The sequence below is a fragment of the Numenius arquata genome, chromosome 7 (assembly GCF_964106895.1).
Source record: "Numenius arquata chromosome 7, bNumArq3.hap1.1, whole genome shotgun sequence".
Taxonomy (NCBI): domain Eukaryota; kingdom Metazoa; phylum Chordata; class Aves; order Charadriiformes; family Scolopacidae; genus Numenius; species Numenius arquata.
Genome location: NC_133582.1, coordinates 52,024,944 through 52,041,393, shown reverse-complemented (window position 1 = coordinate 52,041,393; position 16,450 = coordinate 52,024,944). Strand labels below are relative to the sequence as shown.

General features: G+C 40.0%; 1 protein-coding gene across 1 annotated transcript in view; it reads left to right on the top strand.

Moving 5' to 3' along the window:
* The window catches only part of CREB5 (cAMP responsive element binding protein 5), a 216,468-nt gene that overhangs the window by 18,049 nt on the left and 181,969 nt on the right, over nt 1-16,450 (top strand). The window lies entirely within an intron of this gene.

Below are 16,450 nucleotides of genomic sequence, written 5' to 3'. Positions count from 1 at the left end.
TGTCCCCTGCCACCAGAGTTCCCCAGTTATTGAACGCTCTGTTATTTGGCTTAGTTCTCACAGTAATCTCTATTTGCCTAATTTGAACGTTAACCGGGGCCATTAACTAAAAGTAGGAAAAGGTGGTCACGAAGCAGCTATGGTGCTAAAGCCAGAGGGCACTTCTCTTTAGCTTGCCTCAGCGTTATTTTGCCTTTCAAAATGTCTGTGCCTCCAATTGCAAGGGCTTCCTCTATAGGTACTCTTTCTTATAGCTGCTGCATTGTCATTTGCTTTGCCTATTGGTGATTGCTCTCCAGCTCAGAATCCACGCGTGTGTGGCATGTGTGCTGCTGAGGCTCGTGAAATCTGGAGGCAGCAGCGTTTAGGGATCTTGAGGTCTGCAAAGTAAAGGCACAAGAGGGCTTTTAGGGAAAAAAGAAGTAAAGCTGATTGCTGAGGTGCAGGATGGGAGACCAGTCTTGTAGAAAGAAGATGGGAAGGGGAGTCTAGGAGTGGTTTGGTTTTGGCTTATTAGGGAAGGGAGCCTAGGAATGGTTTATTTGTGGCTCATAAGGAAAGAGACTGGGACAGATAGAGGAGAAGAGGAGAGAGGCTGTGGCATGGTATGCTGAGCAAGGAAAAAGAGTGTCCAAATATGAGAGAGTCCAAGTTTTTGGTCAAGGATTGAGAAAATATCCCAGACTGACCCTCACAGCTTCGTGTGCAGGAGAAAGGACAAAAACGCTAGCAAAGAGCCACCTAATGAGATAAATGTGTCTAATTTTAGATGTAACTTGTTAATACTTTGTTTCTTGTGTGCTGTAGAGGGGAGACTTGGCCAAAATCAAGGACAACATTTCTGTACATTCCTACAAACTAGAGGATTCCTCAGCGTCTCTTTCTGTGTGGTGTTTATTTTGCAGGAGTAGGAGATGAGGAGAAATCTACTGTTGTGGACTCCTCTGCAGTCAGCCACCGACTGCAACGCTTGGTGTTGCAGAATCCATTTCAGCTCACAAGGGGTAGTTGCACAATCTGATTAAAGCCTAGACAAGAGCATCACATTACCTGATAATACCAGTTGTTTAACCGTCTCTGGAAGTCTTAGTCTGCCCTTCTTCTACCAACCCTTGCAGCTGCTATTGGTGATCTCCAGGGAGCAAATGAGTGATCCGGGGGGAGAGAAATAATAAAAAAAAAAAAAAAGGGGGGGGGGGCTGGGAAAAAAAAAAAAGGCAGGGGGAAGAGGAATGGGGCAAAAGTCCCACTAGCTATTTAATCTGTGCTCTGTGTTTCCAATTAGCCTGCTGTATGTTCATTCTTATATTACTGACTGACTGTCAGATAGGAATCTGAAGCGGGCCCCAGTAGGGCTTTACGCAAATGCAGGAGACAAAGGCCATGACAGAAGGGGACTCCTCTGCGTGCAGCTAATGCTAACGAAATGCTTCCAGCAGCCCGTCCCTGGAATATGAGTGCAATGTGGCACTGTCCTGATGGGCCTACCAACACTTGGAGACTAATGTTAGCTGCATGGAAACCTTACTCATGGCTCAGAAAAGTCTTCCAAAAATATTTTTTTGGTTGTGTTAATTTCTCTGGGCTCTGAAAGAAATAGTTTTGTTTATTTTAGTATATCACTGTGGCTTAGCACGCAGCTTGACACTGAAGTCTTGTAAGAGAAAAACACTTCAGGGTTGGTTTTTTTTTTATTTTTCCATCCTTGAGAGTCATCATTTGAACACTCAAAAGAATAAAGTCCAAAAAGCTGCATTCTTTTATTTTTATTTTTTTTTCCCCTCCTATCTCTTCTGAGTGGAAGCTCATGGATAATCCATGAAAATTTGTTGTGATTAAACTGGTTACATGGACTGGTGACATTCCAAATCAGCTGTGAAGCCCTGAGTGCACGTTTTTTAGGAACGGTATCTGTACCTTTTTTGTAAAGGTAGTATTGAGGGGAAAGCACTTGCATTAATATCCCAGATGCATATCCAGGAACAAATCTCTTAACATCTTTCTGCCATAGTTGCTCACGTGTAAAGTGGGAGTAGTGTCTCTTTTTGCCTCTCGTGCTTGATGTCTTATTGTTGTAACTTGATATGTCTTATTATTATCATCTGTCAAGGACTATCTCTTCAAATATATGTGGGTTAGCCTTTGCTTGGGGACTGAGTGGACTCAAGTAATAATAGTGATGATGACTTCCAGGACCTGAACTGAAATGAGAAAAATTAAGTTATAAATGGAAGTGAGACCGTCAGTTTGTTTTGTCTCCTTTGTTGCCTATACCATCAAATATTAGCTGGCAGTCTCTGCTTGAGAAAGGCCTATTCCCTAAATGCAAAAGATGCCATAGATCAGCACTAAGCATATGGATAAGCATGTGAGAAGGACGCTCTTTGCATCCTCTTGACGGCACTTTTCCTCACTTGACATGAGAATCCTACCTGCCAAATTCAACACCAAAATTAGCAGAGGTAAAATCATACCTATACTATATTTCCTGCTTGCAAAAGCATAAATATTAAAGCTTTTAGGAACTTGAAGCAGGCAGCAGTTGACAGCTCTGCCCCAGACAAAATTTGCAACCCAGATCCACAAGGCAGGTAGCGCTGGCAGATCAGATGATGATCTCAGCTTTCTAGCTGTAGGTTCTAGGTTTACACTGCTCAGAGCATTAAGTATCCAAAGCATTTTTAACAGGTTATACTGGCAGACACATGACCTTTGCTGCTACTGGACAGGTCCTGCTGTCCCATCTGGTTTTGAGCATCGAGGTAGGGTCTGCGGGAACAATGTCAAAGATGGGAAGAGTCAGGATCTGTGTCTGAACAACTAATTGGACCTGCTTTATTAAAATGCATCTTGTCTGACTTCTCTGCATGAGATGAGAAAGAGTGGAAATATTCTCAGTGTAGCATGTAGAGTAGTATTTATAGTGATTTGAATATTTTCAACATGAGGGTATTTTTAAAATTACATTCTGCTTATGCTAGAATTTCTAAGGCTTATCCTGCAATTTTGAAATCTTCTAACCAGTGCTCAGTGCTGCAAGGTGTAATATGTAAACTGTGCAAATGAGGCAGGGAAACAGGTATTCTCAACTACAGGTTGGCTTTAATGGGGGTTATTCAGTGACAGTTCAGGACGCTCACAGCCAGCAAGTCCTCTATGTGGCATAATATTCCTGTTCGAAGTATACTGTCCCATCACAGGCACCTCACTGCTAGAAAAGCATCAGCAAATCAAAATAGTCCAATGAAGGAAAAAAAATAAAAAAATACATGGCATTTGGTGGCTGAATAGATTCAGTGCACAGAATGATTAAAAAGTCTGAATATTCAGTTTAGTTGTGTTAAGCAAGGGATGATGCTACAGTCTGATGCATATTTGAAAAGCATAAATTTCTTTACTTCATATTCTTCTTCTACCTTGTATATACCAGGGTAGATTTCTGTCTATAAGCATAAGAAGGTAAACAAAATGCACTTGTCTAGCTTATACCAACTCACAATTTTGTGCTGAACTCAGAGACTCTCTGATCTCCAGAAGAGAATTCTTGCAAATATTTTCTGAGTGTCGTAGCTCTGTGCTGTAGCCTATGAATATGGGGAGGATGATCTAATTCAAGGCAAGCTGGAAATGATAGAATCTGTCTCTTGAGCTGGTGTAGTTTGGTGGAAAATTTCACTTCATTTCTACACCTTGTTTAAATTTTATGCAGTGTATACCTGGCCCATAGTTGTTTTTTTTTTCCTTTGTCTTCTGAAAGTTACGCAGAAAGAAAAAAACATGATGGGTTTTGCCTAATTCAAGCATTGTTTTTTAAACATTGCATTGAGAAGGTAAAAGGTAAATACCAAATCAGTAGCTTGAATTTGATGGAATAAGAATGTCTCATAAGCATTTCTTGTGTTGTGCAAACTTGGTGGGCTTTGCTGCTGTTTTTCTTTTTTGGAGGTTTATTTTAGGTTAAGGACCAAACCAACCAAAAAAAGGGCTTGATGCTGTTTACTCATGCCAACGGTGGGAGAAGCAGGCCCTGGTAGGCATGCTGCTCATTTGCAGGAGATGCTGTCTTGAAAGCTTCGGACTTTCCCAGTAGGACAAGTTGCAAGAGCTGTGTTGGCTGGATAGAAGAAAAGACTTCATATCTTGTTTTAATCTGGCCCATGATTCCATCAAAGCAGAAAGTTCACTCCTACATTGACAATACAGTAGCTGAAACTAGCAGTGCAGTAAATGGCACCCTTTTTAGACAGGAAAGGGTGATATTAAAATAATATGGTACCATATATGACAAGGGGAAAAAAAGTCTGTATGTTGATATAGCACATTGTATAAGTATTTGGGTTTTTGAGGCCTAGACTGATGCATGTGGTAATGTTGGCAATGCACTGTATGAAAGAGAAGAACCGGGATGAAGGGTTTATTATGGTGATTGCCTTGGCTGATGGACTACAAATTCAGCACTGTCCATTTATGCAAAACAGCTACCCTCCCAAGGAGTGCACCCACCTGACTCTTTCCCCTTTACATGGTTAATGTGCAGCATAGAGCCTTGTTTCAAGAATGTGTATACATTTTTTTTGTCCAGCAGAACAGGAGATCTGCAGATTCATTTTCTCTTAAGCATGGTCTTGTGGGAGGTGGTGTCACTGCTGCAGCATGCTGGTGCAGAATAGTATGACTTCAGACTGTGTGCCTGCCTCTACAGCAATCATGGTAGCTGTGATCTTCCCTTGTGAATACTTTGAAACCCCAGTGGGGTCGTTGAAAAGAATAGTGTGCTGGTGGACATTTCAGAGGCAAGTGCTCCGAGACAGCTGAATTTTCACTCTTGAAGTAATACAAACCAACAAACTCATAAGCTGATCCTGGAGCACTTTTGACTCATTGACTGACAGCCTGTACAGCAGAAGAAAGAAAAGACCTGTGTTTAAATGCTATCTTGATTTTTTTTTTTTTTTTTGAATTATGCAATCACAAATACATCTCTTTGCATTTGTCTAAACAATGTGTAAGAATGTCCATATTTTTTCCAAGTTAAAGGTCCCTCTGATGACTGACTTATCCTCCTACTGAGAATATCTTGTAATATGGTGGGTATGTTATAGCAGATGGAAAATAAGACTAGAAATGATTTATGTTAACATAGTGCTTAAAGGCCAGGGTACTGTTGTTGTAGGTATTGTAATAACTTCAAGCTGTTACTTTATCAATCAGTTAAGCTGTTGTCAAGGTGATACCTCAAAACTCTAAAGTTCAAAGTCCATAATATCACCCCAGATTCAAAGATTTTAGTATAATAGATCCTATACTCTAAATACAACATCTGTACGTCTGAAGTTGTGAGCATCTTCGCACCATTGCATTTCTTCTGGATGATGTACTAAGGTATTGTAAAGATACATTATAACTCTGTGTCAGAATTTTTCCAATGCGTTATTCTGAGTTTTCATTAATTGCATCAGGTTATTGATCTGCTTTATGGGTTCACTGTTGGATTATAAAACCTTCATTTTCTTAATAATTAACTTTTGTAACATTCCTATGGAGAAGAGAAATACTTTGTCTCTTACTTTCTAAGGAAACACAGATTCCAGAAGGCATGGTTTTCCAAAGCTCGCTTGTAGTGTGACACCAAGCTCTTGAAGGGATCGCAGACATGGAGTGAGAATTGCAGGGGAGCTGGGTCCTCTCCACCATTCTGCCAAGAAAGTGGCTTTCTGTCTCTCTTGGTTCTAAAAATCTTTAGCAGTGTGGCCCCAAGAGATTGATAGACATCTTCAAAGGCATATTGGTGCCTTGCTCTCACTGAAATAAAGCAGGAGCGAATCGGTGAGCTACCAGAAAGGATCTGGGCTCAAGTGACGTGCTAAAAATTGCACAGGAAGTCTGTGGCAGAGCCTCGGATTGATTCCATATCTCCTCGGTCTCAGCATAGGGCATCCCACAAACCATGTGTGTTAAAGATTTATCAGCTGTTGCTCAGTGTTGCTAAAGACAGGAAGAATGCTCTCCTCCTCTCTCCAGATGGGTAGGCTTGCTGTATTTTAACTGCTTTTCTTAACTTGTGGGGCTTTCATGGTAGATGTGGGGTGCTATATTTTATATGGCAACTCTGCAGTTGTCACTTCAGTCCCCTGCTTTTGTTGAGTCCTGTTTTGAGTGTATATCTATGTCCAGGCACTTATTCCGGGCACTTAACTACCACACTGAACTGTGTTACAAAAGGGACACTTTCTGCGTAACGGTGCAGAAAAGCTGTCAAGACCACAGAGTTCATAACAAGACCTTGCAAAAATATTCAGAAGAATAGGCGTTAACTAAGGCTTATTGCTGACTTTACAACATCTTGCCTTCTGCTGGCGGGCAGGTCTGCCTTATCTTCCTCTGTAGCAATGGACTGTGTTTGAATGGATTTATGGATTTAGATTCTAGTGCTCTGAGAGAAGACCTGAATGTTTTTCCAGCAGTAAGTGCCTGTATCATGCAGAAAAGGCAGTTCTTGAGGGCATACGTTTTTGATTGAGCTAAACCTTCCTAACCATAATCTTTCCATGTTCTTCTGAATTCCAGCTGATGAATCATCCTGCAGAGCTCAGTCAGGACAGTCCACTTTCCTTCTGCTTCTTATTGTCTGTGTCCCAAAGAAGTTGAGTCACCCTCTTGTAATGTTTGGTTTTTTGTTGTGTTTTGTATATTTTGGCTACCCCCAAAAAAAGAAGGCCTGTCTGATTTCATTCTGACACTTCTTTGACAACAACATGGCATAGTTGTGTGTTTTGCCTTGGTCTTCCTATGAATGTTTTTAATGGCATAGCTTTCTCGTTACAAGTTCAGATTTCAGCAGCGTGGACTGGATGGCACATGATGAAGGTATAAAGCTTCCCTGTAGTGGCATTTTTATAAGTCTATCTCTTAGGTAAAACCCCTAAATCTTGGCAATCTCTTTAGAGCATACACTCTGCTATTAAACACAAGCTCTTTGCTCCCCAGAGTGGACTGCAGCCTATATGGTTGGGTAGGTAATAAGATACTGCTGATATATTTCAGAGCAAGGTGCACTTTTACTTTATTTATGAAGATAGACATGCTGGTTGAGGGCTTAATCACAGCTGATAAATCATTTTAAGAAAGCCTATTAGAACCATATGCTGATTCTTTGCATTAATATGGTGTGTCTGTTTCTAGTCTAATAAGGCAGGGTCTCTTCCCCCTCTCCCTTCCCCCTGCCTGGTGTGCGTACTATTTATCTGTTTAAGTGATATTGCTTGCTTGGGGGCATTTCTCTCTTTAAGAGGTATCATTAATAAAGCGAGGTGAACGGAGGAGAGAGGGATTTTTGCTCTCCAGAGCGAGCGAAGTTGCGTGTTTTTGGTGACCTTTGTTGAGATGGAATTGAAGAGCAAAGGTCCAAAAGCTGAGATGAGGAAACCTATTGGTGAAAGACTGGAGAACCACGGCATGGCCTTCACGGCAGCATAAGGTTGTCATTTTGGCCCAGGTGGTTACAATCCTGGAGCCCGAGAGCCGCGAGGGGGTGGGTACACTGACATTTCGGTTACCTCACCTTTCCCTCACTCGGAGAGGGCTGCTGAGGGAACAGGTTCCATGGCCATCTAATGAGATCCACATTGGTGCGGTTATCCCGTGCCAAGTCCTATTTATCATTAATTGGTGGGTTCGCTTGCAGATCTTTCCTATTATTTGCTGATTATACCCCTACACATTTTATTATCTTGCCAAAATTCAAATGCTAATAATTTCTTGATTTATTGTTTGTTTATAACTCTGTCTACTGCCTAAATGGACATAGTTAGAAGATTTCAAAACAGCAACAGTTCTTATGCTGACTGGTTTCTTTCACGTTTTGCACATGGCAGTCGTCTATTTATAAACCTCCGTAGGGACTCCTAAACCTTTACAGTTGGGTTCCTCCCACCTCTTCAGCCCCTTTTCTCCCTTGCTCCCCCAAGGCAAGTCTTGTTTTTTTGGCATAAAGACAATGATGGTGATTGTTATGTGGAGAAAATATCCACAAGCCATGAACCATGAACCGTGGGTAAGGATTTTTAATTTGTACCTCAAGCAAAATAAATTGGAAATTAGAGACATCCAGGAGAGTAAGGGTATTTTCACCATAAGGTGGAAGATCTGATCTGAGTTGCTGGTATTCTTTAGTCTTACAAAATGTGAAACCGAAAAACAGAAAACTTGGTTTATGCCAGTTGTGTGCACTCTGTGGCATGACCCATTTCCAGTACTGTACGAAATTACTGTATTTCTAAAAGCCCCCAAAGTTCATTGTTAAATCTGAAGTACTTTGGGGTAACGGAAGAGTAGTGAAGAGAGAGAAGCCAGAGCAACTGAGCACGTGCCATGGCAGTTAATGAATGCTACAGTTGAATGTATAGCCTCATACATCTCTGGGGCAGTTCCGTTGGCTTTAATGGAATTTAAATTTTTAACCTATTACAAGTAGGCAAAGATCTGAAGGGAGAAAAGCCTTTGCTTGGAGGCTAGAAAAAAAAAACAACCCTGAAAAACTGCTGATGTCCTGATAACATGTAAAAATAGGGCCTTTTAAAAACCATTCTGGGGAGCAAAAAAAGTGACGTACATTTTAACTGTTTCCTTATTCTAGTTTCTGTCTCACATGCTTTTCTACAGAAGTTGCCGAGTCCACTCTTATCAAATAAATATCAGCTTGCTTTCTTCCCTGAAATGTGAGTAAACTGTGTGTGGCTCGGTCTGGTCCCTGGGAAGGGAACAGACTTCAGTTCGCCATGTGAATGTACATGTCAAAGTGCAGCTCTGCCAGCCAGTCTGGGGCTGGGTGGGGAGAGACACGGGGAGAATGAACTCAGTGTTACAAACCATCTCCTTTGAATTTCTACAACCTATTAGTCACAGCAAGCTGCCCTTATTGATTTTGGTAAGAGAGGTCACGTTTAATCCTCTAAAGTGGAGAGAGCTGCATGCACTCTCCATAGCATGACATTAAAATTGACACAGCTCTGCATCAGTTCTATGAAAATGCCTTAAACCTAGATGGATTATTGCCTTGCCTTTCAATGGATACAAGCTGCTAACCAGAGCACGCTAACCTAGATTAGTTGTAAAAGCTTTAAAATACTTGATAAGGAAAGCACAGCTGAAAGAAGCTAGAAAATGTGTGAGCACGCTAAAAAAGCTGCCCCTGCAGAAATAGGTGATTAGTCTTAAAAAACTTTATTTTCTCCTTGTCTTAAAAATTAAAAAATCAAACCAGAGGAGTTGAGATTATCATATAAAAGAACAAACAAAAGCTGACCTTACTCTATGATTGTGAGGAAAGCTTTACTCTGGCTGACGGCCCTTGCTAGTTTTGTTTATGTTCTTAAGAGAACTAAATCTTTGAATACAATTAGAATAGTCCAACTTGAATCTTAAGCGTGCTTCAAAATAAACAGCAGAGGTGAACTCTCAGCAGTTTTCTTTTCATCTTTGTTATCCTTGCCCTGACCCGTTTTTCCTGCCTAATGATCATTTGTGGCATTAAGAGAAATTTTCTTGATGGAAAAATGTGCTTAATAGGAATAGGAAAATTGTTATGAACCTGGAGAAGTATTTCTCTTTCTTTCTATGGAAATCCAGAAAATGACTACTGCCTCTTTTGATTTGATGCTAGTTTTTATTTGGAAATTTGTTTTCTGAAGATCTCGCTGATTTTTCTGTGAGTTGCACTAAAAATGTACAATGTAATGTTTAGGGAAATTTGTTGGCTTGTCATGTAAGCCCTTGTGTTCTCCCTTTTCATTAGTTGTAGCTTGCTCCGATATTTCTTATTAAAGGCTAGAAATTCCCTTTCTAAATAAAAGACATCTGCAAAAGGAACTGCAGTAAAACAAACCATTAAGGCACAATGTTAAACTCTGAGCTGTGTAGCCTGTAAGTGTAATGCCTGTGATGATGGAGGTGCTTGATTTCCATGCCAGAGCACCTTTCAATAAGCTAGAAGTACTCTACAGTTGTTAGTTGAGTAGGTTTCACCTCCTCCTCAACAAAGATTAAAGTATGTGTGTGTCCCTGTGGGCAGCACGTCTTCCCCTCCTACAGTAAGAGAGATTTCCTCCCTCACCTGAGGTGAGGGGTGGTATTTTCTCCTTATTTGTGGACTTATCAAGACACAGGGAAACTTAAAGCGGGCACAGAAAGGGAGCTAGCTTTTGGCTTCACCACTCTCAGTAAGAAATGGTGCAGTAGCGGCATCTGGAAGAAAAGGTAAAAGCTGCCCTATCTGGGGACTGTGTGTGCTTCTATCTGGCAGTTTATTTTTGCCCCAGTACTACTCTTTCTTTGCCTATCAAGAGAGAAATAAAAATAAGATATGTTGCCAGTCCCTCCTCCTTTGTGTTGGAAGAGTCCTCCCTGTTGTAAGGGGTAGAGGGGAGAGAAGGAGATGATGGGAAATTATGGGATAATGAAGGGAAGAAAGGAATGAAAGGAAGAGAAGTACCTTTTACTTATATAAAGGACTTATTCCTAGATTTGGTGGGGAAAATGGAAAGGAACGTTCATGTGGAAGAAGAGGAAAAGCAATGTTAATCAGACATGGAGAAAGCTGAGTGGTACTGCGAGGCTGTACAGGGGAAAGAGAAAGAAAGAAAGAACAGCACTCACACGAGGCAGACATTAAAAAGGCAGTTCTTTGTTTTCTGAGAATTGGGGTATTAAAATATTCCTGTGAATATTTTACACAGGACTTGTTAGCAGAGTTGGATAAGGGGAGATTGGGAAGTTGTGGAGTCCCCTTCTCTGGAGATTTTCAAGACCCGCCTGGACGCAGTCCTGAGTAATGTGCTCTAGGCAATCCTGCTTTAGCAGGGGAGTTGGACTAGATGACCTCTAGAGGTCTAGAGGTGAGATAGAGGAGTGTGAAAAGTATAATTTCCTTTTCTCTTCCCCCTCTGCCCTCCCCAGAAAAAGAAAAAAAGAAAAAAAGAAAAAAAAACCCAAAGAAACTTTGCTTCAAGGAAATTGAGTTAGTTTTGAATTTTATCATTTAGAATAGTTTTTCCCTGAAAAAGTTTTTCCCAGTCAGCCTGGATGCTATTGTTTCTGCTTTCAGTGGTCTTTATAAAACATTCTTTCTCTTATCACACTCCTGTGTTATCTCTGAGATCTATGTGTATGTTGCTTGGGATGTATAGATCTATGTAAGGTCTATTTCTCTTATGACAAGTAGTTGCCATAGTTCTCTCCCATTTATGCTATTTTTTTTTTTCCAATACAGTAAACTCATGCAAATTTAAATGCCAATGTATATGTTTCAGGAAAACCAGGAAAGCTATTAAGTATATTACACCTCTGCACATAAGTTCTTATTTTGTGGATTATTGTTTGGCTGGAATCTTTTTCAGGTACAGTTCTCTTATACTGATTTCTTCTCTTTGCTTCATCCATCTCAGCCAGTTAAATGTGTATTTAACTGATTTTTCTGAAATGGGGCCAAAGTCCGTGCACTTCAATAGCTCTTAAACATGTGGTTAACTTCAAGCATGTGTGTAGAGGTTTGCTGAACAGAGATAGTTTGCTGAGTCAGGACTTCCCAACACTAAGATCTTAAATTGCAAACAATCCTCTGTTTTAATGTGTTTTAACTACTGCCTCCCATGGACTATAGGTGACTTGTTACTTGAGTCCTGCAGGTGAAGAAAGTTGTAGTTGGTTGAACAGCAATTTAAGGGTAAAAACAATCTTTCTGATACCCTGCTGTGGCAACTATTTTTTTACTTCCTCCTACTAAATAACTTAATTAAGTTACATGAAAAAGAATAATGATTGCAGTTTCATGTTATGATTAAAAACTTATTTTTCTGGAGGAATAAAAAAAGATCTGTTACTTGAAAAATAAGTTAATTTGTTATAGCTTTTTCATTTTTTTTCCCCTTGAGATTTCTGTACTTTCTAACAAAAAGTGGTACTAAGATGGTAGTTATGTGTGCCATTATTGACCAAATAAACATGAGGCGCCTATCTGGTCTTCTGGATACATAAATTTGTGTGAATTCTTGAGAAAGTACTTTTAAAGAACGATAAAAATGGAAGAAAAAACAAACAAATCTCAGAAACCACACCAAACACCCCCCACCCCCCCCCAAAAAAAAGAAAAAGAATCAAAGAAAAAAAAAAAATCCAGTTGCCTTTCTCGTTCACTTGCACCCTTCTGTGTGCAGGAATAAATGGGATAGGGCTGCCTGCCCTGTGCTGGTATGGTTTTCTCCATCCTGGATTACAGGTAGGGTGGGGGTGGAAAGTAGGTTCCGCGAGCAAACGTGTTTGTTGGAAGGCAAGGGGAAATCAGCAGTGAAGGAAATGTGCCTTTCAAAATACTACTTTAATAGGCTATTAGTGATGGAGTGCTCAAATAGCCTTCTTGATGACAGTCAGGGAAGAAAAAACCCATATTTTACTATTGTAGTTGATACACAGTACAGTGTTTTAAAACAAAGTGCTCTTCCCTTGTTTCTATGTAAGGTGGTAAGACTTGAAAATATAATTGGGCTTTCCCCTTCTTTTCTTGCTACATTTCAGTCTTTGCTTCCTCACATTCCATCTTCAAACCAGCTAATCTGTATCCCCTTCTTCTTGAATTGCATTATCCTGACAACAGAGCAGTGAAAAGAGCCGAGACTGCAGGACTTCTAACAATGCCGGAGGGCCCCAGGAATAGGAATGCCCTGAAAAAAATGTGCTCCCATCCAGCTGCCCTTCATATTGTTGTCTCCCTATCCAATTTACTAGAGAATTTCCCACTGGCTCTTGGCTCATTCCCAAATGAGAATGTAATCTTTTAAAGATTACACTGCATAATGGAGGGACAAGGAGCTCTTTATTAACTGGGATGGGGAGTCACTTGCTATTAGGCAAGGGAGAGAGGGATGGGCTGTAGTGTTTTGTGAGCTCTGCTTTCTGCCCCTTCTTGTCTCCTCAGCGATAGGGCGGCAGGTTGGGAGTGGGAAACCACTGCAGCTGCACTGTAGCAAAAGAAATAATTGAATGTAGGTTATGATTATGGCAATTACTTTTATAACATGAGGGATTATACCATAACTATTATATTGCCAACAAGATTAAATTACTAACCTAATACCACAGCATGTTTTCCAAGAAAATAAAAAAATCTCTGCTTTTTCCAGAGTTGATGAATTCAAGGACTATTAATACAGTGTGAAAGAGCGGAGCAGCTAAGGAACCTAACGTGGTTATTGTACAGATATTGTCTGGATCAGATCCCTGTCACTTTGACTTCCATGAGCTGTGCCAGCAAAACACCCTCACCCCTTTTAGGATGTAAAGCAATGTGGTACTCCGGTAACTTTAAATGCTCCTTTTCTCTCCTGTCAAGCAGATAAGTTTCTGCCAGTTATCATTAATAAAGAGGTAATCAGAAGTTATACTTGCAATGGAGAAATTTTTCAGACTTCACAAAGGGAACAGATTTGCTCATGTAAACTCACTGAACTGATTGGAAAGTTTCAGCTTAAAAATATTTGTTTAGTGCACTCTCCTTTTACTACATCTTTTGAAAATGTTGCTTAATACAGAGGATATCTGTATCTTAAATGAGGTAATCTTAGGTCACCTCTAGTATGAGGTCATTTTTGCTGAAGTTATTGGAGTGTGATTTTTGCTCTCGTGTGTAGCAAGGTCAGATGAGACTGTCATATAGATAGTACAGATATAGCATTGTATAGACTGTTCATGATAGGAGTATAAGGTAAGTTAATTATGCAGGAAGAGCAGTTTCCTTTTGTTCATCAGCTGGAAAATCAGTAGAAAATTAAATTTTGGAGACTTCAGAAATATATCACGTGTTGATCATTACCAGCAAATTAATGGGCTTCATGAAAGAGCCAGTTCTGATTCTGAAGAGAAATGTAGGTGAACGATATAATTCTACAAATATTTTTATTGATTTTTTTTTATGTGCTATATGCTGAATGATATCTTAAACAGTTGGTTTCAGTTTTGTTGTATGTACATTTAAGTCTTCTCATACTGTTGTGCCTTATGAAAATACTATTATCAAACCAACCGTTTGATGCATTTGGAAAGCCTGGACATGTTTGTAAATAAACCTTTTCTTCTTCCTTTTCTACTGAAGAGCTGGAGTTATGGATTACAAATTGAAGTAAAATGGGAACATGTTACTGTTATTTTTGGCAGAATATAAAACCTCTGAATGGCAGACTATACCTTATTTTATTTTTTTTCTTCTTTCCGTCTGAGTCTTAAGTGTAGAGAAGTGAATCTGATTTCATGGTGAATCCTTCTGTCTTGTAGAATGCAGATCTGATGAGTGCTACATATGTTTGCCTCCATGACACGGGCTCTTTGCTTTTAAACCTTGCTACTCATTTGAGCTTGAAAGAGTTACCTTAGGCAGAAGGTGCTCTCAGTTACCTTCTGGGCTTGAGAGCACTGGCTCTTGTTAAGAAGCTGGTACTGAAAGTTGGTTTCATAATTTCCTTGTGGTGTCTAACTAGTCTGACAAGGTTGTACCTCTATTTGCTAACTGCAAAGCATGTTTTTGTCAGGTGAGGGTATCTTTCCATTCCCTCCCTTGGCTTATATTGCTTTTAGATACAGTTCCTACGTTCCAAGTGAAGAATCCTGTATTACTCTTCTCCAAGGTCTTTGTAGTTTTGCCCCTGGTGCATTAGATCCTCACTGGTAGAACAGTTGCACAAGGAATCAAATTGTTTTCTTATGTCTCCTCTGCCCAGACATCTTATTAAGTCTTTGGTTGCTGCTTGCTTTTAGAAAGAAGGTGAAAAGCCAGAGGTCAGTACGGGTTTATGGCACATCTGCCAGTAGATTGCAAAATGCTGGATCCTCATAACGACATATGTGCCCACCAGGCAAGTGTTCCCTTTCAGAGACTGTGTGGACAGAACCACAACCCATAGAAAGGGGGCGACCACATGCCTGAGGGCCATACTTTGAGCTGTTACAGGAGTTTCACCAGTTCTTGCTGTTCATCAGGCTTCCTGACCTCTGTGCACCACGTACTTAAGCACCTTCTTAAAAGTCAGGCTGTGGCCCAGGGCATTAATGCAGGCTGTTGCGCAACATGATCTGCTGGAAATTGTAAAGCCAATGATACAGATTTGTGTGGACTTCTGTGTGTGCCCTCTCCCTGTTAATAGGGCACACACATATTATTTTTGGTAATAAAACACTAACGTTCCAGTGTGACGGGTGGGGGTTTTTTTGTGTGACCCTGTGTTTAACTGCCATAAAGACACAGGTGTAAAATTTTTGAAGTTATACGATAAGTACTTTAATACCGCCTAGAAATACTGGTGTGTTCAGAAGCTCTTGCAGTAAAGTTTGGGTGGTTTTCTTGATGATGTTGATCTAGAGGATAAACTGGATTGAATACGATTTTTTCTTTATTTTCTACAAACATCCCAGTGGAATTATTTTTAGAGCCAATGGGAAATTTCTGTAAGACCTTCTCGTAAACCACGTTTTTGGGTTTTTCTTGTTTTCCTGCTGACCTGAAACTTCCCTAACTGTCCTTTTAACTCTTTGAAAACTCTCTGCATTTTTATGACAGTTTCTATGTCAGTTGATGTTGAAATTAGTTTCAAAACCACAGCCTGAACTTTTATTTACCAAAATAATTTAGCTTTCAGTTTAGCCTGGCCCTAGACAGAGCACCTCTGAGTTAAAGTAGCCCAACAAGTTCGCTTCTTTTTATCTTCTCTGACATGCAACTGGCCACATGAATACTCTTAGCTTGCCCTAAATATTATGGATGGAGGGAGAAAAGCATGTAAAGTTCATTGCTGTGGTTTACTTGAAGGACAGTAGTTTATAATAAACTGAGGTGACTCAATTGTTTTTGATACGCTGTTTATCATATCTCAACTGAAAGATGTTAGGGAAGCTTCTGATCTTCCCAGCAGTTAGAAAAGCCACATCTCATGAGATTTTTTTTTCATGATACAATATGGACTGTAAACTGCTTGCATGAAGCATGCTACTTGCTACATGTCTGTAAAGACCAATGTTTTGATCCCATCTTTAAATAATACTGCAGTGCACATAACTCCCGAATTATGAGCCTTATTTTAACATTGAATCTTTTCAGCTGAATGATTTTTTTGTTGCTTTAAAACAACATGTATTTTTGTAATACATGAGTATAACAGAAAATATATTGCAGTTCCTTTCGATGCTTTTGTTGCTTGATATAGTGACATGGCACTAGCATCTAGCAAGCAAATACATTCCTGTGGTGTTTTCAAAAGCATATGAGAAACCATATGTTTTCATAGGAAAACAGCTGTTACCAAGCGTATGCTTTCTTAGATAGAGTGACAGTTACTAAAAGGACAAGGTAGGACCACGGCTTGTCTTTTAAGTTGAATAAAGCTGGCAATAACTGTCACTTTGAATGTGCAGT